Here is a 27,723-nt window from a genome sequence, read left to right on the forward strand (position 1 = left end):
TCAACATGCAGGCGAGACCACCCACCAGCAAAAAGACGGACTTGTTGAAAGCTCAGCACTTTTAGCAATAAAGGATGTTTCCATTAAGGTGTGTGCGTTGTTTTTTCAGCCATAACGCTATTGCAGACTTAACAGACTACAGGATAGTGTGAACATAACTTGTGTATGTGCTGGGAAACAGGAAAAAAACCTGTGTGACGTGCCGTGTTGCGATACCCCCTTTGTTGTGGAGACCTGGAACAAAGCTGCAATATCCCAGGGGATGCCTGTGTGAGCCTCCTGCTGTTACTCCGGTTACGCCTCACAGGGGTCTTTACCTCAATTGTCTCATCGACGTATTTCTTCTCAACACGTCTGTACAGTTCCCAGAAGAAATTCAGAACAAGTGATTCATTCCAGGTCTTTCTATTTCCAATAACGGCTGGAAACTCAACAATATCACAAGGCCTCTTATTCCTTGATGCCACCAGATCAGTCGTGGTGTCATCGCAGTCTTAACGCCCAGCAGGGCTGAAGGCAGGACCTGTGCTCACACCCTGGTCCATGCTGAAGGGAAAGTTCCAGAAGGAGAGGGAAGAAGCGGATGGGAAGAGCAGACGTGTGGTGGCAGTGGAGCAGCAGAGAAGACGTGGACACTCTTGGAAATAAGCTCCCGTTTCTGTTTTAGGTGGATGTTGATAAGAAGCCCCGAGTCTCGCCTGTCAGAGACGGAGATAGCCCTGCCTTCTGGCCAGCATCACTCAGATTCTTACTAAGGTGTCATCCATCAGGGCGAAGAGGGCTGGAGGAGCACAAAGCCCTGGAGGTGGAAGCCAGGTCTGAGCCGCAGCAGCCGGAGGGCGGAGCGCTCTATTCTTAGTTGTTAGAGGAGAAAGCCTTTGGTCATAATGACCGTCTTTGGGGAATATGAAAAGCTTTTTTTTTTTTTTTTTTTTTTAAAGAACACTACCCACTTTATCTCTTTCTCTGCAAAGGATCAAAGAAGGGGAAAAAGCAGTAGAAACACAAAAGAGCTCTTCCTGAATCTAATGTGAGTGATGAAGCTACAGCTGGAAACGTCCAGCTTTCATACAGCACAACGCTCAGTATTTATCCACCTGGATGCAACTCACTGGTCCAGACGGCGCCCTGACGACCTGCCACGTGTCCTCATGTGGCTCCTCCCGTGTATCCTGGAGGCATTCTGCGTGTTGTGAATCGTCCGTCAGTGGCTTGAACTGGCGCTGACATGAGCCAGCACAGCTTCCTGAACCACGGGAGCTCCTGCAACTTCTCTGTGTTGTCAAAATCTGCTCTCGATCATTGTTACTTCTCAGCTAAGAACACTGTACATCCTTCTAGTCTAGTAGCAAATGTTTGGAACAAAAACAACAACAAACCCCACAAAACCCCTCCCAGAGCAGGTACCCAGTCCCACAGTCAGAATCTAAGACTGCTGGGGACGGAGGCAGGCGTGGGAACTGCCTTAGCAACGTCTTTGTCTTTAAAAGTGCATCCAGTGCCGATCAACCTGCCTGCAATCAAATGCGATGCAGAATCTATATGATAACTCAATTTTTTCAAATATTAAATAATGCAGGGCAAATTGCGACTCGATTATTTTGGAGAAATGGAGATTTTCTTAGATGCCAAAAGCAAGACTGGAGTTTCTCTGAGAATACAAAACATGGAAGGCTCATCTGCGTCCATTTCAGGAGGTGTCTTTAGAGAAATGGAAATCTGAGAAGTGCGTTAAGTTTGCTGCTGAAACTTTAGGCATTTGGTTTGTTAGCTATTGCTAGAAACATAATGAAAAAGAGAGCTGTAATATGGAGATCTCTGCAGAATGTGCCCCTACAAGTTTGTGTAACTGTGTTTTTTTTTTTTTCTTTTCTGATCTATTTTTTTAAAATAGCGGAGAACAGGAATGAATGGTTTAGTGTTTTAGTTTCGTAGGAAAAAACATCATCACCACCATCGCCGTCCATATTCATTTTTCTGGGACTTCCTGGAACTTGGTGCTGCCAATTCTAACAGGGAGAAATGAGAGAGGGAACTTGAATAGGAAAACCTGGTCGCTCGTGGAACTATGCAGTGCAACTGACTCATGGCATTAAGCAGCTTGTAGTGACTCTTACAATTAACCTTTTTATGCTTATTCTGCAACGATTACTTTCATTCTTTACATCTGTAATGTGAGATTTATAAAGTGAAGAGCGCTTTGCAGATGGACATCAGGCTGAAGCCAGCATTGCAAGCAACAAACCCACAGGTTTCCTTCTTTACGTTTAAAATAGCAAATGCAGGTATTTAAGGCATATGTTCTTTCATCCAAAATTTTGTGGGCTTCAGTTGTAGACGCTAATCATTTCTACAGCAGTAATCATCTTGTTTTTTTAATATGCAGAATTATTTTTCCATTTATATTACAGTTGGAGTTTTAACCGAAAAAGTAGACTGTTGTCGGATTTCAAAGTTACACAGGCAAATTTTATGCACTTTTAATGCAGATGTAATTAAATAGGTGACCCTGATTCATACCACAGGCTGCGCTCTGTGCCTCAGCTTTTAGCGTGCGCTAGGACTGCCAAACCTGGCTCCTGGTTAATTTTGTCCAGATGTCTTATTTTAGAATAGTGTTCAATAATGTTAACTAAAAAATAAAATTTAAGGCTCTTGTGAAGCTTATATTTATTTTTATTTTTTCCAAATAATATCACATGATATGTCAATTCTAGCTTCTGTAATACAATTTCATATATATACATATAAACATAAAGATATTAAAGCCAGAAAAATGGCATTTATTTCTTATGCAGATGGATGGACGCTCCACTTCTTAGAGGTGACATGAGCATTATACTTGAATCTACTGTTTATATATTCCAGTTGTATTTTACTTTAAAGCACACCCAGCGTGGTGTAAGACAAACAAAATGCGTTATTACACTTAAGTGACCATTGTTAGTTTTTCACATCACCAGCAGTTTTCTTGGTTTTGATGACGGCTCTGCTAACACATAATTCGAACAAGCTTTTTAAAAATGCCTTATATGTCAGTATTCATATCCTACCCTGAAATTCCTATTCCTACACCTGCAAGGTCAAAGACCTTGCTGTGAGACAATGGTGATTACAGTAAAAATCACGAAAATGTCTGAAGCATGCGTGTTTTATTTTGCTTTGTTTTTCCCAGGAGGAGATCTCATAGGAATAAACCAGACTATGGAGTCTCACTTATGTGCAGATAGTTTGCTTGTTTTTTTACCATCTTCAGTGCTACAGGATGACTCTCTGATTCATGGTTCATAGACCTGATACAATAGTATACAGTGTAAAAAGAATGGCCTTCAGATTCTCTCAGTCAGGGGAGGCAGCGAACTTCTCTGGGAAGTGACTAAGAGCTCTCCTTTAGATACCTGTATAATCAGGAATAATCTCATTCCACATGAAACTTCGTTCTGGAAAAGCAAGGAAGCCCCGGGCAGTGTCAGCAGCGAGGCAGATGTGTGTATTCTGAAGGACATTTGCATTCAGGACCTAGATGCTTGTTCGAATTATCAAAATGTTTTGATGATTGCAAACATGAACACTTGTTGGGATTTTCGTGAGAATTACAGAAAGGTGCAAAAGCAGACGCAGACACGGGCCACTAGCTAAGCAAACCACTGCAGCGTCACGATTTGCTTGTACATTTTCTTCTCTTTTTTCGTGAAATTTACAACACTAAATATTTGTTTTAGACCAAACTAAGTGTGTCCCGTTCCTTAAGGGGGTACATTCTACAGACACAAAATGGACATTTTGTGAAGTCATCACCATTTGTGACTTGAATCACAGGAGAAGTTATATTTCCCACACTTCCCTGTTCCACAGTATTAAACTTTATGTTTTCAGAAGTGGTGACTGGCTTTCATGAGTTTAGCCAGTTTCCCTCTTTGGAAGACGCCTAGCCCAGCTCTGGCTGTCAGTCCTGGGTACCGCAGATAGTGTAATTGCATTACCCCCGGTTAGCCAGTGAGAATGAGGTTAAGGCATGGCATGAAATTGCCTGGAATGTCTTTAAAAGTGGCTTGTCTACATAATCCTCCATCACATCCTAGTGGGTTTCGCATGAGACTCTGTAATAGATTCCATTCCTGCTAATGCTCTCAAATAGGTCTTAATGGTGTTCGGTACGCGAGTCAGATATGTGCGTGTCCAGACAGAAAGCTGACCTCTGTCCGCTGTTGAAAGGAGATCAGCATTGCGCTGGACACTGCACAGCTGCATTCCTCCTGGGATGCTGGAAGTAAAGGCACGTGGTCCTTAGCGGTCTAGACTGAAACCCCACTGAGTTTAGATCTGAAAAGATCAGCTGGGTTTACAGAATAGAACATATCAGGTCATTGTGTTTAACAAAGAAGAAATCTTTCTCTTTTTTTCTTTTCTACCCCCAAAGATTTCTAAAGTAGTGCCATGCTAGTGGATTTAAGAGTTTATTAAGAGGTTGATGAAAATAAATGTTTCTGAAATATTCAAACAGTTGAGTTCAAGTCCGTGTCATCTTCCTGACGCAGGACTGTCAGTATTTTAGTTGCTGTTGTTCTGTGAAAACAAGCCAATTCTTCACATTCAAATTAGGAAGATTTGTTTTTTCCATCAAGGATAGCAGTGAGTTAAGGAGACTGTTACTCACTTTCTCTCTGGGCTTGTCCACCCTGGGGTCCAGGAAAGAGGACAAGCGTTTCATCAGTATTAGATGTGATTTGAAAAATTCCACCCCGTTCAGAACATTATCCTGAGACTCGGCCATCCTAAGAAGTCCAGTGGGAGCAGGACATAGTGCGTCTGGACTGTAGGACAAAATGCATCTTCACTGCATTTGAAAGAGATGGCATAGTTTTTAACACAGTCTAGAAGGGTACACCGTTGAGAGAAACAATGTTTAACTACTTTGCTTTAGGTGAAATTAAAATATGTACACATATTACATATATTCGACTGTCTTCTTTTCTTCAAAATAGCTTATATATTCCAACGTGGTTCGCAATCTATGTAAATCCCAAGTCAGAGACGTGTTAGTTTCCACTGGACAGTGTTGATTTTTTTTTAATATCCTTGCCCCTCACTAAGCAATAGAATAAGAACAGAATGTTTCTTCTAACCGCCCGAACTTCTTACTGTGTACCAGTGAAATCGAATGTATCTGTTTCTTCATTGAACTTGTTGAACAGGACTCTGGGCAGGGAGGTACACGGATAAGGCAGACTCCAGCCCAGGGCTTGAGTTGTTCATGAGTGTTAGGATGAAGAACCTAGATTTCCACAGGACACTTTGGTAAGATTTGTGCTGTGGGAACGTTGGTGTTGACTTGAGTTTGTGAGTTTTCAAAGCCTTTGTCATACTCCCCACTTAACCTCGTGTTAATCTTGAGAGTTTATGATATCAGGGTTTTATAGATGAGCGTATAAACCCAGAGATTAGCTCTAGATTTAAGTTCAGTTCAAACGAAAATAGTCTTCCTGTTAAGTAGGCTGGGCAGGTTACTGATTCATGGATTTATGGAAATTAAGACTTTTAATCCAGGTTACTGGGTGCGTGAGTTCCGCGGGTGACGCTGGAGCCTTGGATTTCTGTTTGGCTCTAAGTGTTCCTTCCACGACCTCATGATGCCCCGGGTTAATTTTTAAAGGGAAGTCTAAGCCACAAAATATTGGCCAACATGATCTTTCCAAAAACTTCAGCTTATCAACACTAAAGTCAAGAAAATTATTTTAATATTGTGCTTTCAATGAGAAACACCAGCTCCTAGCTTTCCATTTAATCTCACTCGTCCTATTCTCTGCCAGACAGTGTATTGCAGGCTATTCTGGTGAGGCAGATTTCTGTCTTGAGAAGAAATAATACCACAAGCCTTCTTTCTATGACATTTGTGAAAGCTCTCCAGATTTTCCAAAAATATTATGTTCCTTTTATATATTAGTTACTACAACACAGCAAGGGGTCCATTTTCCCTTTTGAAGATGTATGTAGGTACCTGGCTTTGAGAACCCAAAATACAAAAATCCACAACCATAAACTAAGACGTGGTATTTCATAGTATAAGAAAATGTTTCATTTTATAAGAAGGCTCCCTGCAGGAATCCTTTCTTTAAAAAGTTTAGTGATCTGTAAGCCAGCACTTAAATTCAATAAGAATGACTTATTATTTTGCAGTTAAAATATAGAAGGGAAAATTTAAAGCGGAGGTGTTAGAAGCTACCAACAATTGGTAAAATCAGTCAAAGCAGAGTTGAATATATGTACATGAGACGTATAGAGGAAGTCCTTCTCAATTCCTTGCACTGCTTTAATGAGATAAAGTTTTATTTACAAAAGTGAAAGCCAACAGTTCAAGGTCTCAAAGGGAAATAGTAATTTATCCTTTCAAAATCACAAATGCATACTGGGAATGCTATAAGTAATTTAAAACTCCCTAGCTATGACTGAAATTCATACATCCAATTACTTTCATCTGGGTGTACCACAGAAATGGAAATTTAGCTTTTGAATAAAACAGGAAAAGGAGCCAACATTTTATTTACCTGACCCGTCTAAAAGCATGCTCGTCCCAGAGCTCTGTAATGTCTTGGAAATTTTTCAATAATTCTTGAACATCTTTAAGGCAGCTGATCGTTAAAGCTGATTTTTCTTTTAAGGACAATATTTACTTACAGACATTTGGAGAGGATGCAAGGCCTGGTTTAGAAGAAATAATGCAATAGATGCCCCAGCCGAATAATAATCTTCTAGTGCAATAAAAATCCTGGAGAAGGGGTGAGGGGAGAAAGGGGAAGATGAAGAGAATGACATCAGAATGTCATTTCTTATTAAAATTTATTTATTTGTTTAGTCATGGAGGAAACATGCACAAAATACAAGATTTTAAAATTTTAAATGTGTGTTGTTTAAAGTCTCCCTCCTACCTTTCTTAAACCACGTGGCCGTCTCTCCCATGTCCTTCTCCAGGTAAGTAGTGGCCTTTCTTTTTCATCTATGAGAGCTTCTTTGAGCCCTAAACAGCTATTTTTTTAAAATATTCTAATTCTCCCTCTTTTTTCCACAAGTGATAACCAGGTGTAATTTTTCTTTCCTCTTTTATTCTCGAAACATGTCTCAGAAGTATTTAAAATATCCGTGTGAACGTTCTCATTTCTTATAAAGTGTTACTGTCTCCAGAGATAGGTCTCTTCATTCACTTATGTCCTTCTGTCTTTTTGGAGTGTTTGGGAATGTTCTTACATCTGGTCTTGAATATCTCTTCTTGAGTTTATCCCCTCCGATTTTTTTAATGTTTTGTTGCTCTAGTAAATGGATGGTGTTCTCCTGAAATCTTCTAAATGCTGGTTGTTGCTTGTTTTTCACATGGAAGTGAATAATGCCTCATAATAATTTAATTCCTTTTATCTTTTTAAAAGTTTCCTTACTTTGTAGTAGCATTTCTGTCAACTGATTTTATTTGACTTTCCAGTAGGCAATTATAAGAAATAGTGATACATATTTATGTCCTCTTTTTCATGGTTTATAAATTTTATTTATTTTTTTGTATATAATTGCCTTGGTTAGTAATTCCTTTAAAATTTTAAATGATCCTGGGGATATTAGCAATCCTCTAGTTACTGTTTTCAGGAGTGATGTGTCTAAAATTTCACTGTTAATCATGAGATTAGATTTAGAGGTAATTGGGGTTTATTTTATCATGTCACATAAATATCAATTCATGAATATTTGGAGGAATTTGAGAACAATATTTATGGAATTGTCATAATGTAAGAAGTAACCATATACTTTTTCCCTCAATTCAAGTGTTTTTATAAGCTCAGCTGTGCTCCCCTCCCCTCCCTTTCGTGCTGCTCTGTGTCAGGACCTCACGCCTGAATGAGGAGGGTTGAACGTCTGCAGACCCACCAGTGCCAGGAGCTTCCTGCGGTGGGGTGGGACCTGGAGTGAGCACACAGACTGCCAGGTTCTGTGGTCTTCACAGTCTGAAGACCTTCTCTCTCGTGGATACTGTATCCTGCAGGTATAGCTTCTAGGTATAATTCTTAGGATCTCCCCGCTTCTGAATCAGACGAAGTTCTGTAACCAACCCCGCTATTCACCCAAGTCCCTTCACGATTACTGAGCTGTGGGTGTGTTGCCCACGACCCTCCTGGTTTATCCACGTGAGTGAACACACTGTGCTCTTGCTGAGAATTGCCACTTCTGGTCCCCTTTCCACTCTGTGCTTCTCAGCCCTTTATCCATGACTCCCCAGCAGCTCACTCTTCAGCGTCTTTTTCCCCTGAAGGTTGCGTCTCCACGTTTGTATGAAAATTGCACTTCAAGGGAGAGAGGGGTAGGGTGAGATTATTTTCTTACTGTTTTTTAATAATATTTAGGAATAAACAGGAAAAAAATCCATCTTCACCAGCCCTGCTCATCATGCTTATGTACCAGAAGTCTCAGTTTTTATCTTTTTCCTATTTCATGCTATGATTATTCCGCAAAGCTCTGACAAGCTTTCTTCCCTTTCAACATGAGTGAATCTGAGTCTTTTGGCAGCAGATGAGATACCTGATCATCTAAAGAACTTTTGCAGAAAGGGGAAGACACATTTGACAAGCAGTGTGGAGGTGGGCTCACGTGCGGGGCGGGGGGCAGGCTGCTGGCAGCAGTGCTAAGAGTTACAGCTAATAGTGTTGATTATCATGTGCTGAAGACTTCATACTCGTGTTTCTTCCCAGGACCTGTTGAACCTGACCCTAAGATGGCCAAGGGAGGAGCCGGGTGGGGAGATGAATCCCACAGCGATGGAAGGCATCTCAGTCAGTGTGGGGCGTTATGATGAAAATGCAGTAGACTGGGTGGCTCGCAGTCAGCGTAAAGTTCTCGCGGTTCTGGTAGCTGGGAAGTCCAAGGTCAAGGTCTGACAAATGCCTGGTGGGAGCTTTCTCCCTGGTTCGAAGACTGCGTCCTCTCACTGTGTCTTCACATAAAGAACGGGGCAAGGGAGCTCTCTGGGGTCTCCCATCTAAGGTCTAAGGGCACTAATCCCATCCACGAAGGCCCCACCCTCATGACCTCATCACCTTCCCCCGGGGGGGGGATCAGAGTCCCCACCTCTTAGCACCAGCCCCCCGGGGGCTCAGGATCCCGTGCATGGACTTTGGAGGTGGGAAACACAAACATTCAGTCTATTGCAAGTGGTGGTGTCTTACTTGTGGAGAAGGAATGAAAGACACAGGAAGTGGAAAAATAAGGCAAAAAGAGCAGAGAACACTGAGTTAATTTGCTTTTACATGGAGTAAGAAAATTAAGCAGAAAGCATTTTGGCTTGATGAAGTGGCTCCCCGGAGCTGTGACCAGTTCCTGACAGGAGCAGGTTTGAGAAGAGAGGGACTTTTTGGAGAGTCAAAGGTGGAAGGCTTTAGTATTCACAATCAGCTATTTATTACAAATTTTTCAAAATTACTGCAAATAATTTTAGGTTTGCTAAATTGGTACTTAGAGACATTGTATTTCTTTTTTTTCTAATTCTTAGAATCATAACTCTGATCCATCCACAAGATTTGGTTTTTGTTTTATTTCTTTGTTTTTTGTGGGATTCTGCGTTAAGTAAGTTTTATGCCTTTCTATGGAAAAAATGATGGATGTATGATGAGTAATTCTTTATGAAAAACTAAGTAACTTTTGAAAGAAAAACTAGGGAGTGAATATTAACCTTTGTGTCAACTTTAGATGTAAACTGTGTCTTTTAACATTGAGTAATACTAAGTATTAATATGAGTATAATTAAGTAACTTTTAACATCGTTATACTAAGTTCTAGGAAATGTTAAATATGTTTTGAATAGATCTGTGTTTATAGTCTATTTTACACATTTTCCTAAATTTATTAGTGAAATAATTCTGTAAATTCACAGCAGAACTTCCGTTATTTCATGATGTATATACCACTCAACATTTTTAAAAAGTATAATCAATTGAAAGAAATTATTTACTATGGAGATTCATAGCTGGAAACAGTAATAACTTAAGTTACCTTTTAAAATGTCTGTATTTTACAGATTTTCTATCAACTACTGCTAATTTTAAGTCTTCTTATTTAATTTCCTAGACTGTCTTGACCTAAGACCATCATAATTGTAACTGCCTACTGTGTAATGTTCATAATTTTAAAATAATATATGTACATAAAACACACATATGTATCATACATAGCATATTATATACACCTTTCATAGGTATATTTTCCAGACTTCTGCTTTTTATATGTCATTGTTAGTCCTATGAATGTCATTTTTATGTCATTGGACCTTTGACCCTATTTAATCACTGAGTGCAGAGGAAACAAAAGTATAAACTTTCCTTGATTACCTGGACATCATGCTGGGTATTTCATGATGTTTAACTTACATTTTGTCGCAAATAAATACGAAAAATGTAATTTATTTATCATTATGTAGCTCACATTGTCTACCATCTAAATGTTTAACCTCTTACCCAATGGATAATCATAAAAATAATGATGATAAAAAGTAATACCAGCACTTTTTATATGTCTAAAACAGTTTAAACATAGTCTATTCCAATGACTAGTCACTTGAGATGATGCATTTTTTTTCTCCTAAAAAACAAAACAAAACAATGCTCATTCAGTCCGATTCCTCCCCTCCCGGTGTCCTCTGGGTGCAGAGAAAGCAGCTGCTGGCCGACGTGGTTCTGCGGGGTGAAGGGAGCTATGCGGGTGCGGGGATTCCCAGAACCTGCCTTCGGCTCTGCACACGAGCCCTCATCTGCTTCGTCGTCTCTTGCTTCATGGGACCGTGTGGCCGGAATCTGTGGTTCATTTTTCACCCAGTCCCACACCCAGTACAACTCCTGTTTCTCGGCTAGCTTCTCCAGTCATTTCTTAGCTTTTAATTTACTCCAGCGTCTTCTCTTTGGATCACTGGCAAGATTCAAGCAGAGGGAACCATGCTTTGACTTACAGTTTGCAGGGATGATTTAGGATGATTTACAAGATGGCGCTAGGGACGGTATCAATAACAGACTCTGCAGGAAGCTTCCCTTTAGGAAGGTCCTACTCTGACCCTGGTGGCCCCATCAGGGAGGTGGTCCTAGAGCGCACTGGCGGAGCTCCTTCTGAAGGGAGACCCGGCAGGGTTTGCTGACAAATCAGATGTGGTGAGAGAGAGGGAGCAAAGGGTGGTGCCACGGTGGTTGCCCTGAGCACTGAGAAGGATAAAGTTGCCATAATTAAGATCGATCTGGAGGACAGAGTGGTTTCTAAAAGGAAAATAAAATCAGAAGCTCGTTTTGTGTTTGTTTGGGTGTTTTGTTTTGTTTGTTTGTTTGTTTTACTTGTGACAGTTTACATGCCTGTGAGACATGTCCATGGAAATGGAGAGGAGACACTTGGCTACATAAGGCTGCAATTAAAGAGAGCAGCCCAGGCTGGATTTGGGGCCCAGCAGTTTATATGTCCTACTTAAAGCTGTGAAACCAGCGAGACTGTCAAGAAAATATGAGCAAACAGAAAAGACAGGAGAGCAAAGGTATTTGTTTTACATTTCTATGTATTCAGTTTCTAGCATCGCTCTCCCGTTAGGCATCACTGTGTGAATTTGTGGACTACTTTGTGTAAACTAAGCAGGGATAATGTCAAATTGGCTTTAATTAACATCTTAACCGTAACCCAGCTTGGTTTCTGAACTCAAATGAAAACACTTAGACATATATCGCATTTCCCCTTTTTGTTCGATAAAATAATAAAATCTTGAAAGTGTAGTTATTTTGAAGTTATATTTGTCTGACTAGCTTTTGTAACTGAATTTTAAATGATTTGAAGATTGTAGTAACTTTAGATCCTTTGGCTGGACTTATTCAATTAAGAGTTCCCTGGATAACACAAGAATTGTGCTTGAAATATTCAAACTAGAAGATGTATATGAAAGCACCTAAGTGCTTCGATTAAAATTTTTTTGTTTCTCTTGTTTAGATTCATTTTTCTATCCTTCATCCTCTGCACATTCTCTTTCCTTACATATGGATGTACACATGTATGGTATTTAATTGTTGCCTGCTTCCTGCCCCCACACTCAGGCCTTGACAGCATTAGAATGATCGAGATTTCCTTTCCAAAGACCCTGTGACTGCAGAAATCGATCAGACGTTGGTTGGCTCCCCACTTACGGTAGGATAATTCTGCTTGTGCCTGGAGACCATGGTCTCTACCCCACAAGGACCGGATCCCACGTGGGTTCCGTGAGCCAGATAGACTTCAGCAAGAGTCAGAGTCAACAGCGACTTACTCAAGGGTTCACTGGAAGCGTCCTCCCCTTATCCTTAGAACAGTTTCTGGAATATTCTGGGGACAAAGACTCTCCTCAAGAGACGCAAAGCATTTAGAAACATCACCTCTCCACTTGGTTAGTCTTGGAATGAATACCAAGGATGGTCTTGAAGAGAAAAGAGGCCACATACATGTACTTAGGATGCACGTGTGACCCAGTGTCCGTTCAACCTGATGGACATGGAACTGGTGTTCGCCGCAGAACATACAGCAGGTTTTTAGGAACCAGCTTTCCAAACCCTGCCTCACCTGTGCTTCTGGCTTCTGCTCAACTTCGTGCATAAGAAAAGGAGAGCAGAAGAAATCATGGAGACCAGAGTGAATACCCTCGTATTATGGTTTTCAAATGCTTCTCAGAAGTCTCCACTGTGTCCAGTTGCCTCCGGAGCTATGTTGGAGGTTTGGGGAGGGCTCTGAGCCTTGCCCTCTGCTTTGTCAAGAAGAGACTGACTTTTTTATACTTTTATGTGAAAACTGTCCATGTTGTTTCATTTTTTTAAATGACTGAATAATAAAAAGATGGAATGCCATTGCAAGACCTCGCGAGACGGTTCTTTGTCTCCCGTTCTCTCCACACACCAGCTTAGACTAACCTCTCCACGGTGGCATTCCTTCTGTACTTTGAGTAATTGGCTAATAAATCTGAAACTAATTTGGTCTAAAGTGTTAATGGCTGATAATGATTTAATGTGTTTCCCCACCCAGGGAACACATTTGCATTTTAATAGAGGTCTTACTGGCAATTTTCTTAACTCAAATGAATGACTTTAATGGTGGGCATTTGAGGTGCAGCAGGGACCAATTTTGGCAGAAGAACTTTTTCAGTATCCCTAAAATCACATCATGTGATCCAGGCAGCCTAATAGCACTGCTCTGATGCCTACAGACATCCTTGTAGGAAATTTTCCTGGTTTTGTGAGCCATGTAGGTCAAACACAATTTCTGAGAATTTTATTCTTTCATCCATCAATACTGATGTCTCTTAATAAGTATCCAGATCAGACCTCTCTGAAATAAGAACTTTAGATATTAGTCACCTGTGTTCCTCAGCACGGAACAGAGGTCAACAGTCCTAACAGAAAGAAGGAAGAAACAGAGCATATTTAGTATTACTAGTTAAAATAGAGAAAAAGGAAACTATAGTCATTATTATCTGTTTGCAATTTTTTTTTTACTCTTGGCTGAATAGAGAAAAGAAATTCTGCAAACCTTCTCATCACAAATAAATAATTGTCCATTTATCTTAGCATCCCAGCGCCTACTCTTTCTCTCCACTTCTAAGTCAGTCCTCTTCACTCTGACCAAGGGGATTTCCCTGCAGGCAGTAGGCCACTTCTGCACTGACAAGGGAAAAAAAAACAAAAGAACGGTTCAGAGTAGGAGTTGGTAATCATATACCCTCCCTTCGTATTTCTCTCTTTTTTAATTTGTGGTATAATTGACATACAACGTTCTGTCCGTTGCAGGCGTACAACATAGTGACTCAACATTTGTATATACTGTGAAATGACCACCACAGTAAGTCTACTTAATGTCTGTCACCACGCACAGTTGCAGATTTTGTGTGTGTGTGTGTGATGGGAGATTTTAAGATCCACTTTCTTAGCGAGTTTCAAATGTGCAGTACAGTGTTATTAGCAGTAGTCTCCATGGCGTGTCTTAGACCCTCATGACATTTCCTGCGTGTTTGTCCCTTTCTTCACCATTTTGCCCCACTCCCGCCCCCCACCTCTGGCAACCACAAGTGACCAATTTCTCTGTCTATGAGCTTTGTTTGTTTGGTTGGTTGGTTGTTTTTTTAGATGCTGCATGTAAGTGATGTCATGCGGCATTTGTCTTTCTCTGTCTGCCTTGATTTCCTCAACATCATGCCCTCAGGATCCATCCATGTTGTCTCAAATGGCAAGATTTCATACTTATTGTGGCTGAATAATATTCCAGTGTGTGTGTGCGTGCGCACACGTGTGTGTGTGTACACATATATATTTTTTTTCTTTATCTGTCCATTCATCAAGAGACACTTAGGTTGTTTCCGTATCTCAGGGATTGTGGGTAATACTGAAATGAACATGGGGCACATGTATCTTTCCTAGTTAATGTTTCCATTTTCTTTGGGCAAATACTCAAAAGTGGAATTGCTGGATCATATGGTAGTTCTATTTTTAACTTGTTGCGGAGCCTCCGTACTGTTTCCACAGTGGCTGCACCAATACACATTCGCTCCAGCAGGGCAGGGTGTCCCCTCATCTCCACATCCTCGCCAACACTTCTTGCTTGTTGTCGTTTTGGTGGCTGCCTTTCTGATGTGTGAGGTGATATCTCACTGTGGCTTTGATATGCATTTCCCTCATGGTTAGAGATGTATATTTTTTGGCTGTACCTGTTGACCATCTGTATGTTTTCTTTAGAAAAGATAGTTGTTTAAGCCTTCTGCCCTTCTATAATTCAGATCGGGGAGGGGATTCTGTTACGTTTTATGGAGTTTTAAATATCTTTGGATATTAAGCCCTGATCAGATTCATGATTTGCAAGCTTTTCCTGTCATTCAGTAGGTCGCCTCTTCATTTTGTTGATGGTTTCCTGTTCAGTGCAGAAGCTTTGTTAGTTGGATCTGGTCCCACGTGTCTATTTTTGTTGCCTTTGCTTTGGGTGTCTTCCCTTTGTGCTTCTGACTTAGAGGTGATTAGACAAGTTCCACTTGTGTCATGTACTGTTTGAAGGCTTTTGATTATTAGAGGGGAAAAAGAGGCTGGAAATAACCAATAAAGAATGACTTTTCCTACACTCATGTGCACTCACGCTTAGTGCCACCCTCAGCCAATTTAGAATAATGATTTTGTCCTGAAAAGCATGAATGGAGGTTAAGGGCTAATGAATTCCCAGTCTAGTCCAAAGAAACGAAATAGAGGAGACTCAGTGACCTCTGACACCGCCTTCGATAACGGGCACTCCCGTTCAGTGACTCTCGAGGGGCCAGACGTTTCCTCTTCATGCTTCTTGACATGCATTTCGTAGGATTTCTCATGAGAAAATGTCCCTGCAACACTTCCAGTGAGCCGTGTGCTTTGAAGCGCCCAGTCCAGCCCCTGTCCCACAGGAGGCACTTAGCAAACCCGCCAGTGCCATCGCCGTCTGGCCGGCAGTAAGCGCTGTCACGGAACCAGAGCTTCGCTGGCCAAGGTGCCTTCTTAGATGTTTGAATACTATCCCCTAGCGGGGGAATTTTGAAGAAAATTCCAGAATTCTTTTGAAATTGCTTCTAGGTTCAAAGTCTTTACTAGAATTAAAGAAAAAAAAACCCTCTGCACAGCAGCCGTGGAGGTATTAATGGCCTTCCCTATTGTGAAAATATTTTGTAAGTGGTATTTCGAATTTAGTACCAACATTTTTCCCCCACTTTTCTCTGTCCTTTGTTGAAAAACTGCCACATTTTTCTATTATACCTTTTTCAGGACAGTTGCTCCAGAAATAGTTTCTCTGGAAGTCAGTTTTGCTTTACGATAAGAAAAGAATCTGCTCATGTCTTTGTTTGAATACGTAGCTAATAGAAAAAAGCCTGTTGCCTAAGAATAACTGATGCTCACACAGGCACTGTGTCTCCTGAAAACTCGAGCCGGATTCCTCAGTAGTTTTGGAAACAAAGGTTGACTTGAGCCTTCAGTTTGAAGGATAAACAGAAAAAGATTTAAATGAATGTTGTTTTTCTAAGTCTAATTTTTCTACTGTTCTCATTTGGCAAAATGATTTGCATATTCATGTTTGACTTTTGAAGCTTGGCTAATAAGTGGGCCATTTTTTGGAAAAATTTTTCAGAATTTCATCCATTTCACAAGTACTTATGACCTTAGTGCTTAAACGAAATCGTTTTCTGAAACATCGTATCATCCTTTCCCTCAGTTTTCTCTTCTCAGTGGCTAACTAGTCCAAACACCTGAGACACGTTTACCTGTCGCTCACATACGTTCAAGTGTGTGTACATCGGTGCATGTCCAGTGGCTTCAGGACCCAGTGTGCTCCTTCGGGTACTGACAGGGACATTTTCTAGCTGTAAACTTTTTTTAGCCATTTCATGTTTAACTCTTTCTTCCCCTCAACCTTCCCCTGGCACACGTATTAGCAATACTTTAAAGTTTCTCATTTTAGCCTCTATGCCTCTTAACATAGCTTTTAAAAATATTTTCTGTCTTATATTCCTGGGCTTTATTTTGTGCACGTTTCTCAAATCTTCCAAATCACTATTTTTCAAATCAGCTTATTTGCCTATGTAAACTACCCAACAGAATTTTTACTTAATTATCCATGTGCTTAGTACTAATGTTTCTAAATTGACATTATGTTTTCTCAGAAAGCCCCATTTATTCCTCTTTTTTTGTCTTTAAGTGATTTTTTCTTTCTTTTAAAAATTTATTTGATTGACGTATAATTGATTTACAGCGTTTCAGGTGTACAGCAAAGTGACTCAGTTATGCATGTGGCCCCATTTATTCGTATGGTTTCTAGTCTTTTATGGCTTTGGTCATTTCAAACATATTTATTTTAAATTTTTGTTTAGATTTGTGTTGCTGTCGTTATTTTTAGTTTCCTTCCTGGTCTGTGCCCTGGATGGACACTGTCTTTGTTCTCCCGTCTCCTGTCTCTGCCTCCTGGTGATCCCTCTCTTGGAGGGAGGGTCAGGATTCACGGACCGGGCGCTTGCCCCCCGGGGGCTTCGTCCCATGGTTCCCACGTGCCCCTTAGGCTGTGGAATACTGGAGCCGGGGAGACGTTCCTCTTTGCTGGGCATCCAGGTGGTCACTGGTTCCCGCCCTGTCTTCCTGTTTATTTCTTGCCTGTGGGTCTGTGTGTCCAGAAACTGCCGTGAGCTTGGCGTTCACACTCACAACTGGTGCCGCTGTGGGGCCCAGCCTCTCGTGTGGACACCTGTTTTCTCCCCAAAGGGGAAGGGAGGCTGTGTGCTCCCTTGTCATGGCTCCCGCATCCCGCGGACAGAGTTCTGGTCACTGTTGGGGCCACGGCAGCTCTCAGTGACTTGACAATTTGTGGGAGTACCTCGACTCCAGCTGCCGTGTCCATCAGGGTCCTCAGCCCCCAGCCCTTGGGGTCAGCCCTCCCCTCTCCCCACGGTCAGTGAGCTGTGTGGCTGGGGCTCCTGCCCAGTGCGGGGGCTCCCAGTTGCCTCTTAGTTTCTCTCGGCAACGATTATTCTCTCTTGATTGTGAACTTAGGTATGTATTAAATATCACAGGCTTTATTGTATTCATAATTTCCATGTGATTAGAGTGAAGAGAAATCCCTTCCAGGTCAATTCCGTCCACCGTATTGGTGGGTATGAAGTTGCAATCACAAAGTACAGCAGAGCAGGCTTAAACAACAGAAGTGTGTTGCCTTACAGTTCTGCAGGCGAGAAATCCAAGACCGAGGTGTCAGCGGGGTTGATGGCTTCTCAGGCCTCTGCCCTTGGCTTGTGGACGGCTGTCTTCTCTGTATCTCTGCCTGTTGTCTTCCATCATGTCTGTGCTCGCATCCCCTCATTTCATCAGGACATCAGTCCTGTTGGCTTGGGACCTACTCTCATGACCTCTTCTAACTTAATCACCTCTTTATATGCCTCATCTCCAAATATAGTCATAGTCTGAGATGTGGGGGGTCGAGATGTTAACATACAGATTTTGGGGAAACACAGTTCATTTCATGACAATAGAAAATCCTTCCTCTTGTACATAAAACCACCAATCTGGCTGGGACGGTTTCTGTGATGATAACACTATTAAACACTAGGAACTTAATAATCCAGTGACTCTTTCTGACGGCCTGCCACATTCACATCACTCAAAGGTAGAATATTATGGGGTGCTCAGTGTTGATCAGTTTAACTTCCTTTTTAAGAAGAGAGATACAGACAGATGGTGTGTTGTGGTTTATCAAGATGGCAGCCGTCCTTCCTCAGTGCTCCCACTTTTGGTCCCTTCCATAAGGCGTGGGTCAGTGTCTGCTGTTTGCCAGGGACTGTTCTAGGCACTGGGAATGGAGCGATGAATAAGGCGGATCAGGTCTCAGTGTTCATGACCCGCCCATCCCAGTAGGAGGGAGAGAAAACACACACACACACAGATGACAGTAATACTCTGAAGGAAATGAGAATCTTATCAAAGCCTAGATTTTTTTTCCCCAGAACTTCAAATAATTTTTTCCCTGGGAGCAAATGTCTGAAAGCCTATTTGAGATGCTAATGGTAAATTTCTCATTTCTACAATATTTTTAAAACTATGCAATCTGTGCCGGAAATGCATAATTCACTTTCAAGGTACTTTCAAATGACAACAATAATATTTGTTTTAATACTGCCGCTGATTAAAGTACTGGTGCAAAAGAGGATGTGATGAATCCCCGAATTATTATTCACTTTGCTTTTTCATTTTTTTCTGGAAATGATGGGCTTTCTTTCATTACTCCGAATAAACAAGAAATGCTACATTAAAGAATGTTTCATGGTTAGCATAAGAAATGTGGTTGAATTCGTGGTTATTGAAGATGCTTCTTGGAAACCTTTATTTGTGATTCTAAATTTGTTGTTGACCAGTAATGAGGTTCATGTTGTAACGGGCAATATGTCCTCATGCTGAATCTGTCATATGACTCACAGTTCATGAACGTCTTGTGAATTTTATGCTGGTAAATATTTTTTATTTTCTGTGTTATTAAAGCATAATGTGACTGAATGAGACTATTTGGATTGCTCTAATCTGATCTGGTCTCCCTCAGGGTTGTTGTAGCAAAGATACTCGTTCAAACCTTGGTCAGAAATTGGTTCTTGGAATGGTTAATTCACATGAGAGGTAACTAAGGGACGATTCGTCATCCAGTCAGACATCCCCCAGGCCGTCTAGGTTTGGGGAACAATGGAAACCACTGGTGCTTTTATTTTTTTTTTAATTGAAGTAAAGTTGATTTACAATGTTGTGTTAGTTTCTGGTGTACAGCGTGATGATTCAGCTATATATATATATATTCTTTTTCATATTGCTTTTCATTATAGGTTATTACAATATATTGAATATGGTTCCCTGTGCTATACAGTAGGGCCTTGTTGTTTATCTGTTTTATATATAATCATTTGTACCTGCAAACTCCAAACTCCTAATTTATCCCTCCCCATACACACTGCACACGCCCCGCCACACACACACCCGCACACACCCTGCACAAGAGCAAAAGCCTCAGGTTGTCGCCTGTAGCTAGTGCATACGTGCAGACCCCAGGTTTAAGAGAAGTCATCAGATAATCTGTAAAATCTCTCAAAAAGAACTTGGAGATAAGCAGTACCTGGAAAACGACACCATTTCGCTTTTTACAAACGCTTTTCAAATACAAACTTACTGTTTCATCAGTGAGATGAAGAGTGTCTTTGAAAGCGCACGTGAGCAACGCTCAGCGCGGCTCCTCGTGCAGGCAGTGACTCCTTGATACTGCTGAAGCACCAGGTGGTGTATTAACGTGGTTAAATAAGCAGATGTCATGGACTTTGTGGCGTACAGTGCAAGGTTCTCTTTTTAGAAAAAGAAAAGAAAACCAAACAATATATTCATGCCAAATGGATTTGGAAAGTGGTTTGTATTGAACATATCTGGGGAACTTTTCTTAATATTTTGATCAAACCATTTCAAGTTCATAATCTTGTTTCTTCTGTATATATAGTAAATTTTCTCCACAAATTATAGGTGATACTGAGTACTTAGATTTCAACATCACTGTTTGCCTTGACAGGACCAGGATTTTAAATGTGATTGGCTGTCTAAATTATTCTTCAACTAAGAATGTTCTTGTACCTCATACATAACAAGTTGCAGATATTAAGCAATTTACTAATTACAGAATTAAGGCTGAGTGTGTTTGCTGCTTGTAGAATGGAAATGTGTTTGTGCCAAATGCCTCAGACTTTCCTGTTGTTCTTTGAGCTATTAAGTAATTTGCATATTTCAGAACTCTATTGTCCAGTAATTAAAACTGTCCAGGGAAATAATGCCACCAGCCCCTAATACCTGTTCCTGTTAAATCACCCTTGGTGTCGTAGCTTGAACTTACTGGCCAAGCCCTACTCCACGGTCCCCGGGACACGTAATTGCTCTGGGCAGTGTCTCCTACCTGAGTGTGCAGTACAAGACCTAGCGTTGCGCCACAGCCGCAGGAGCGCGTCACCTCCGGGCGCTGCCCGGTGCTTCCCGTCCCCTGCGCTTGCCCGTGTTGACAAGTACAGGCCGAAGCACACCAGCCTGCGGTACACAGGCGACTGGCAGGCGGGAGGGGACGGAAGCGTCACAAGTATCTGTCAGCACGCAACCCTGTGTGACACTCCTGCTGTCACCTGACGCTTACAGACTTACCGAGGGCCTTTGTGGAAGTTTGTTTTCTAGATTCAAGGGATAAGCAGAACTTAATTTTTTTTTAATTCATAGTGTTCAAGGCTAAGTTTATCGCTCTGTTATGCTAGCATTTTGTGACTTTTATGGCATGAAACTTGGTAACTCTGGGTGGCCATAGGTCCATGTATTCAATCATTCATTCAGCCACTCAGCAATCATTCTGGGTCCCCGGCACGCTTCCAGGCACTGGGGATAGCACACAGGTGAACTCCGTCCCGCGGATTTACCCTTCTACTTGGGTGGAAAGAAACAACGCTGAAAGAAAAAGTGAATAGATAAGAAAATCATGAGAAGTGCTATGTAGGTAAAAAGTGCGAGTAATAAGAGAGGAGTTAACATTCACCCCTGGGAGACTCTGTCACCTCTGCAGATACCCTGGACTCCCAGGGCGGCATTAGGCTTCAGACCTGAGCCAAACTGACTGGTCTCCCTCCAGGAATCTCCAAAATGAGCGCCCCTCACCTCCTCCCGCACACAAACACAAGTGACTCTGCATCAGAGAAACAGGAGGGCAGGGATGTTTGGGTCATAGACTCAGTTAAAATTCTCTAGATTGAAGAACAGGTTTTACTTTCAAGTAGATGCATTAAGCAATAATTTAAGTCTTTGCAAGTTATTGTTAGCAGATATTCCAATAAATGAACACGTAGAGGGCTCCTGAGTTTTCTTTGTAGCTGTCAAAGTCTCACGTGTACCCATTATGTCTACTGCGCTCACAGGCTGGAAAGAGTTTGCTGTGTGTGTGTGCATATATGTGCGTTGGTACCTTGTGAATGTATGGTTAACATTCACTGAGTGTTTGTCACGCGCCAAGAACTGTACAAACACCGTCTTTGTTAAGCCTCATGGTGGACCATGAGTTAGACTCTATTACATCCTTGTTTTCAGGGTGGAGACTCAGTAAGTAGCCCAAGACCGTACAGCTAATAGGCAGGGGCCAGGGTTAAATGCAGACGCCCCCAACACCCAAGCCTCCAGCCGCTAGCCTGCTTCTTGTAGCTCCGGTTGTATCTTCAGATGTTACTAAGTTTGACACTCACAAGAAGAAACGCTTGTACTCCAAAACTCCGGAGGCTGTCCGTCTGGACGATGACTTGCTAATCACTTTAAATGAAAGTAGCCAAGCACAGCTGGCTTAAGGGGATCGTCATCAACGTGGGGTCTGAACAGCGACCACTGGGCTTCACGAGTGATGAAGTCCTTCGGACCCAGGAATCCGTGTACCACTAGTGTGTGTGACTGGGTGGCGGGGTGATGGAGCCCGGCCTGACTCTCAAGCAGCCTCCTGAGCCTCAGAAATAAACTGGTGGCTTAAGGCAGAAGAGAGTCCCAGTGCTGAAGATCAGCCAGCAAATGCCCTGAGACCTCATAGAGCGGGGGCTACTGTGGACTGGGGTGGGCAGGGAAACCTTCAAGCAGTAGCCAAGCTTCACGTGGGACATGAGAGGACTGTGGCAAGTTAGAGAAAGAAAGAGAATGTGTATTTGATGTCAAAAGGCCAACACTGGACAAGCCCTCACGGCCCAAATGAGGCCCCGGGTTGGACGACCTTGGTGAGACAGGAAAGTTCCTGAAGAGGGTGAGTGAGGGAAACACAGGTGTAGAAGCCAGTGAGAGCTTAGTGACTGGATGTGTCCGCAAATGTGAGACATGTGAGCCCACAGGTGAGGCAAGTGCAGTGCGTAGGGACGTTTCCTTTGTGCAAACTGGAGGACACATTTCAGGGCAAAAGCTCATCAGGAAGCTGAAACTTTGACCGAGAGGCCACCCACATACTCTGTGCGTGAGGTGACGCGGGCAATAAGGAAATGACTGAGGACCTTTGAAAATACCTGTAAGCACTTTCATTAGTGTGGGACGGGAAGCCAGAAAGCAGAAGGTTTAGAAAGAGCAAGTGCTGAGGAAATAGGTGCCAGTGAGAGGGGTCGCACGTTTGAGAAGATGAGACAGAAAGAGAAAAATCTCATGAGTGTCACTGTCACTAAGGACGTCTCAGAATCTGGATGTATTTAAGATAAATGTAAAAAGATTGGTTAGATTAATATAATGACCCCAATTTTTTTTTTTAAAGAGGAAGAATAGCGTGCTGACGCCCCTACAGAGATAGTAAAGAATGAGATAAAAGGGCGAGAAAAGCTGGGCTTGTTGAAGCCTATCAACCAGAACGCACCTCCTGGGAAGCCCATGGTCCTGTCCTCCCATGAGCGCCACACGTCTCCATGTCGCGCTGTGTCAGAGGGATGGACTTCCTTGGGCTGCCTCGCCCTCTCCCCTTCCTGCCCACTCCTTGGTGAGCATGATCTTGCGTTGAGCCAAGAGCGTGTCTTGCTCACCAGCGTGCCCCCAGCCCTGAGCACGGTGACCTGCATTTCAGTCCTCAAATGGATGGATGGATGAGCAAGACGAGTTTGAGGGCGGAGCGGCACCGAGACCCAGACATTCTCAGTGGAAACTGGGAACCTCTGAGAGGAAACGTCAAGGAAATCCCCGTGGTGATCTCACAGCGCGTAGTGTGGGTTTGTGGCTGGACCGCACTCTGCATCTCTTCCCAGTGATGCCCTCTGGTCCAGGAACCACGGGCAGACGCATCGTGGACTGGCCCAGGGTCAGTAGTGCAAAGCTGTGGAAGACGGTCAGCCTTTAAGCAATCAGCTAGGAAGATGAGCATGGTGTCTCTCCCAGCCTCGGACGTTCTGTTGAGGGAGTAGCTCATGACTGCTTTGGTGGGAGTTTAGATACCTGGGTTTCCAAGAGGGCTGGTTTAGGAATTAGTAGGAAATAACGCTGCGTTTAATATGCGATCGTTCTGGTTTGCGCATCACAGAGGGCTTTCACTTTACAAATGGGGGCGGTCTTGGGCAAAACAGGACAGTTGGCAACTCGGTGTCCGCTGCAGCTACCCTGACCCCACGTGGCTTTTTGGTGCACGATGCTCTGCCTTAGGAACTCTGGACGTGCTCTTCCCATTGGTTGACACACTCTTTCTGGACATTTTTATCTGGCTGCCCCCTGAAATTCTTCAGTTTTTTTCACTCTTATCAGCTCCCTCAACTCCCATGTCCCCAACACAACCATGAGCTCCCCAGGACAGTTTTCAATACTTGGAAATTTAGCCAGAGAAGGCAGCCAGGACTTATGCTTGTGATGTAGAACCTGAGATTTTTTTTTTTTAATGTTTACTTCTTTTCTATGTTCTTTAAATTTTCCTTAATCAGTTTCTCCAAATGATATTCTTTCCTTCATTCCTCAAAATAGACAAGAAATTCTCCATTGAAGGAGTTTTAGTGGTTCATGTAGGAAATACGGTTGTGTAAGCGGTTATTAAGCACCTTTCTTGGAAACCCACGTTCGTGATGCTACATCCGTGCTGACAGTCGTGAGGCTCCACCGGCAACAGGCGGTGTGTCCTCACACTGACTCTGTCCGAGGCTGGGAAGAAGCTGGACCGTGATTCGGGGACTCCTCACCTCCTCGCTTTTCTTTAGCATTTTAATTGGCGGCAGTGTTAAAACAAGCTTATTAATGAGTCGATGCCTCTTTAATGTGTACATTAAGACTTGACTTTGGGGAGCTGCCCGGGGAGGACTTGGCTGAGGTCAGCCAGCCTGATTCCTTGTGAGCGCCCAGGTCAGAGGCTGTGGTTTCCAGAGAGAGAGACACTGAAGGTGAGTAACGGGGGCGGGGGCTCTGATTTGAAGGCAGGCAGGTCTGTGCGTCAGGTGTGTGCCCAGGTGGTCAGTATCCAGGTGAGGCTGGCTAAGGCCAGGTGGGCAGGGGGCCGCTGTAGGTGGATGTAGAGAGCTGGGGGTAAGGTGACAACTGACGCTTACTGGCCATAAACTGATTACAGCGAGTGAAGAGAAAGGGCTTCAACCTAAGTTCATGTTTTCCACCAACTTGCAGGAATGTGTTTGAGAGATGTGAAAACACCGGCTGATTTAAAGCCTCTTCGACTTGATCTGTTGTGGTTAGATTTGAACAACAATTTAAAGGTCAGAGATTTGAAATTCCAGTCCCGGGCTCAGCGGCCGGACAATCTTGAGATAGTGTGCCCAGAGCTTAATGAAATCGGGGTGGAAGTAAGCAAAGTTGAAAGAGGCAAGGGACCTTCCTTCCACTCCATTAATGCCGACTTGACAGGCAGAGACAGGCTGCAGCAAAGGCAGAATTTTTGCCACTGTTCCTGGAAGACGTGTGGCCGTTTCCCAAGATAAAATAACAAATGGCATTTGCTCTCCGGAACCCTCCTCACAGAACATAAGGTCAGAAACAGGGAGGGGGATCCAAATAACCTTCACAGGCTGAGAGCCCCTCAGTGATTAAGTTGTCAGAAGGCTGTTATCAAGCGGAATATAATTACTAAATATGTTGCAGGAACGTGGTTTCTTTGGAAATCAGTGTCTGTCTAGGTGAGTCGGCCGAGTGACTGAATAACAGCCTGTGGTAAAGGTTATCAGGGAAGAAAATTGAACTAAGGCTTAGCGCTGAATTCAGACCGTCCGCCTGTTCATTCTGCTGACAAGGTGGCTTTCCAGTTTAATTTCTGCTCAGCAGTGCTTCCCTACGAGTTTGTTGCTGATTTGCAGTTTCTTTTGGTAACATTCTTTGATTTCTTAGCTCTCTTCATTCCCTGTTAAAATGCCATGTGCTATTTTATTCTATCACAAAGACGGAAACAAACTCATTAAAAAAAAATTCAGGTACAGTTTTAAAGTTGCATGTTTCAAAGCACAATATAGCAGTGCTTTCAAGATTACAGATCCCTAGAAAAAGCCTGCGATATAAATTATTCAACTTAAAAGGTCAAATTGCAAATGCTGAGATTAAGTCTCCTGTTAACAACTCTATTTATATGATGTAGGAACAAGCCTACTTTTGCTAATAGAAGATCCCTTGATTTAGGATTTACCCTGTTTCTAGAATTTAATGTCATAGCAAAGATAAAATTTTTCAAGGAGTGTCATGCAAAAATCCTAATTTATTATCCAGTAGGAATTTTAAAAATATTCTGGTATTTTCTCAACCTCTGCAATACTTTCATCCATTTATTTCTGCTGAAGTACAGTTGATTTATAATATTATATTAGCTTCAAGTATACAACATAGTGATTCAATATTTTTATAGATGATACTTCATTTAAAGTTATTATAAAGTAGTGGCTGTATTTCCCTGTGCTGTACAATGTATTCTGATGCTTATTTATTTTATACATAGTAGTTTCTGCCTCTTTCTCTCATCCCACCATCTCATCTCCCTTCCTTGCCCCTCCCCACTGGTAATCACTACTTTGTTCTCTTTATCTGTGATTCTGTTTCTATTTTGTTATGTGCATCCATTTGCTTTATTTTTTGATTCCACATATAAGTGATAACGTAGAGTATTTGTCTTTCTCTGACTTATTTCAGTAAGTATAATACTCTCTAGGTCCTTCCACCTTGTTGCAAATGGCATCATTTCATTCTTTTTTATAGCTGAGTAATATTCCAGTGTGTGTGTGTGTGTGTGTGTGTGTGTGTGTGTGTGTGTGTGTACTTATACACATATCACATCTTCTTTATCCAGTCATCTGTTGATGGACCCTTAGCCTGCTTCCATGTCTTCGTACTGTAAATAGTGCCGCTATGAACATTGGGGTGCATGTATCTTTTCCAGTTAGTGTTTTTGTTTTCTTCAGATATATACCCAGGGTCATGTGAGAGCTCTAATTTTAGTTTTTTAAGGAACCTCCATACTGTTTCCCATAATGGCTGCATTAGTTTACATTCTGACCAATAGTATATACAAGGATCCCTTTTCTCCACATCCTCACCATCACTTGTTACGTGTAGGATTTTTGATGATAGTTTGTCCGCTTGACCACCTGGAATTCTGAACGTGCTAGCTGCATTTCTCCGTTTACCTTGTGTGCAGAAAGTAGTAAGTAACTATGTTACATTTCCATCGCTTTTACTTAAATTAGGTCCCTGAACTGCTGTCACGTTGCCTTCAGCATGGAGGCGTGGGGACTCTCAGTGGGCTTTGCGTTTATCACAGTCTTGTTGAACTAGAAATGTTGACAGCCCTCAAAAGTTGAAAAGTTAGAGAAAAGTGTACTCTATTGACAATTAAACAGCCTGTAAGAGCCGTTTTAAATTGTGAGCATTGCAGTAAGTGTTCTGTTGAAAACTAAAATTATCTGAAATAGAACAACTGACAAGAGAGGGCTTGCCAGCGCCCCTCTGTGGGTCCTTGAAGCCCATTTTCCCCTCTAAGCCCCTTACTTTTGTTTATTTTAATTTTTGCACTATGTTTAGTGTGGTAATAAAGCCCACCTCCTGATAGGGGGGAGGGATGATGTTTGTAGCCAGTCCTTGAAAGGAGGTTTCCCTTTGCATCTACTTAATGGTGTTAATCATTCATATAAGCAGATGAGGACCTTCATAATGAAGGCGCCGTAAAGACACCGCGGTGTCTCCAGGGCTGGATTTCACGTGGAGTCAGTCATGAGCCACTAGTGGGTTAGTGGAGAGAAATGTCAGGTACAGGAGCAACTGTAGCCAGAGAGGAACCTGGCACAGTGGTATGCGGCCAGGAGGCCAAGCAAAGGCATTTGGCGAAAAAAGATCCCAGACTTTGTTTTGTTGCCCTAGACGTGCTATTTCTCTTACACCTCTTCTGTTCTCTGAACTACAAAGAATCTTCCTGAATGTGTTCATCTTTTCAAACATATATTGGACTACGAATATTCAAAATAATGCCTATGGCAATTTAAAAATTGTCTAAGAAGTATTTTAGAAAGAACAGCCTTTTTAACCAAACATTTTCTTTTGTTTTTTTTTTAGATTCCACATATGAATGATCTCGTATGGTATTTTTCTTTCTCTTTTTGGCTTACTTCTCTTAGAAAAACATTTTCTGTTATAACTTTCTACCCTGTGAATCATGTTTTCAAGTTCCTTATGGAGTGCATGGGCAATTTAACAGACC

At 42.2% G+C, this 27,723-nt stretch overlaps 1 protein-coding gene across 1 annotated transcript in view; it reads left to right on the forward strand.

Moving 5' to 3' along the window:
* CSMD1 (CUB and Sushi multiple domains 1) overlaps positions 1–27,723 on the forward strand; it is a 1,691,213-nt gene that overhangs the window by 589,220 nt on the left and 1,074,270 nt on the right. The window lies entirely within an intron of this gene.

This window comes from Camelus dromedarius, chromosome 22, assembly GCF_036321535.1.
Source record: "Camelus dromedarius isolate mCamDro1 chromosome 22, mCamDro1.pat, whole genome shotgun sequence".
Lineage (NCBI taxonomy): Eukaryota > Metazoa > Chordata > Mammalia > Artiodactyla > Camelidae > Camelus > Camelus dromedarius.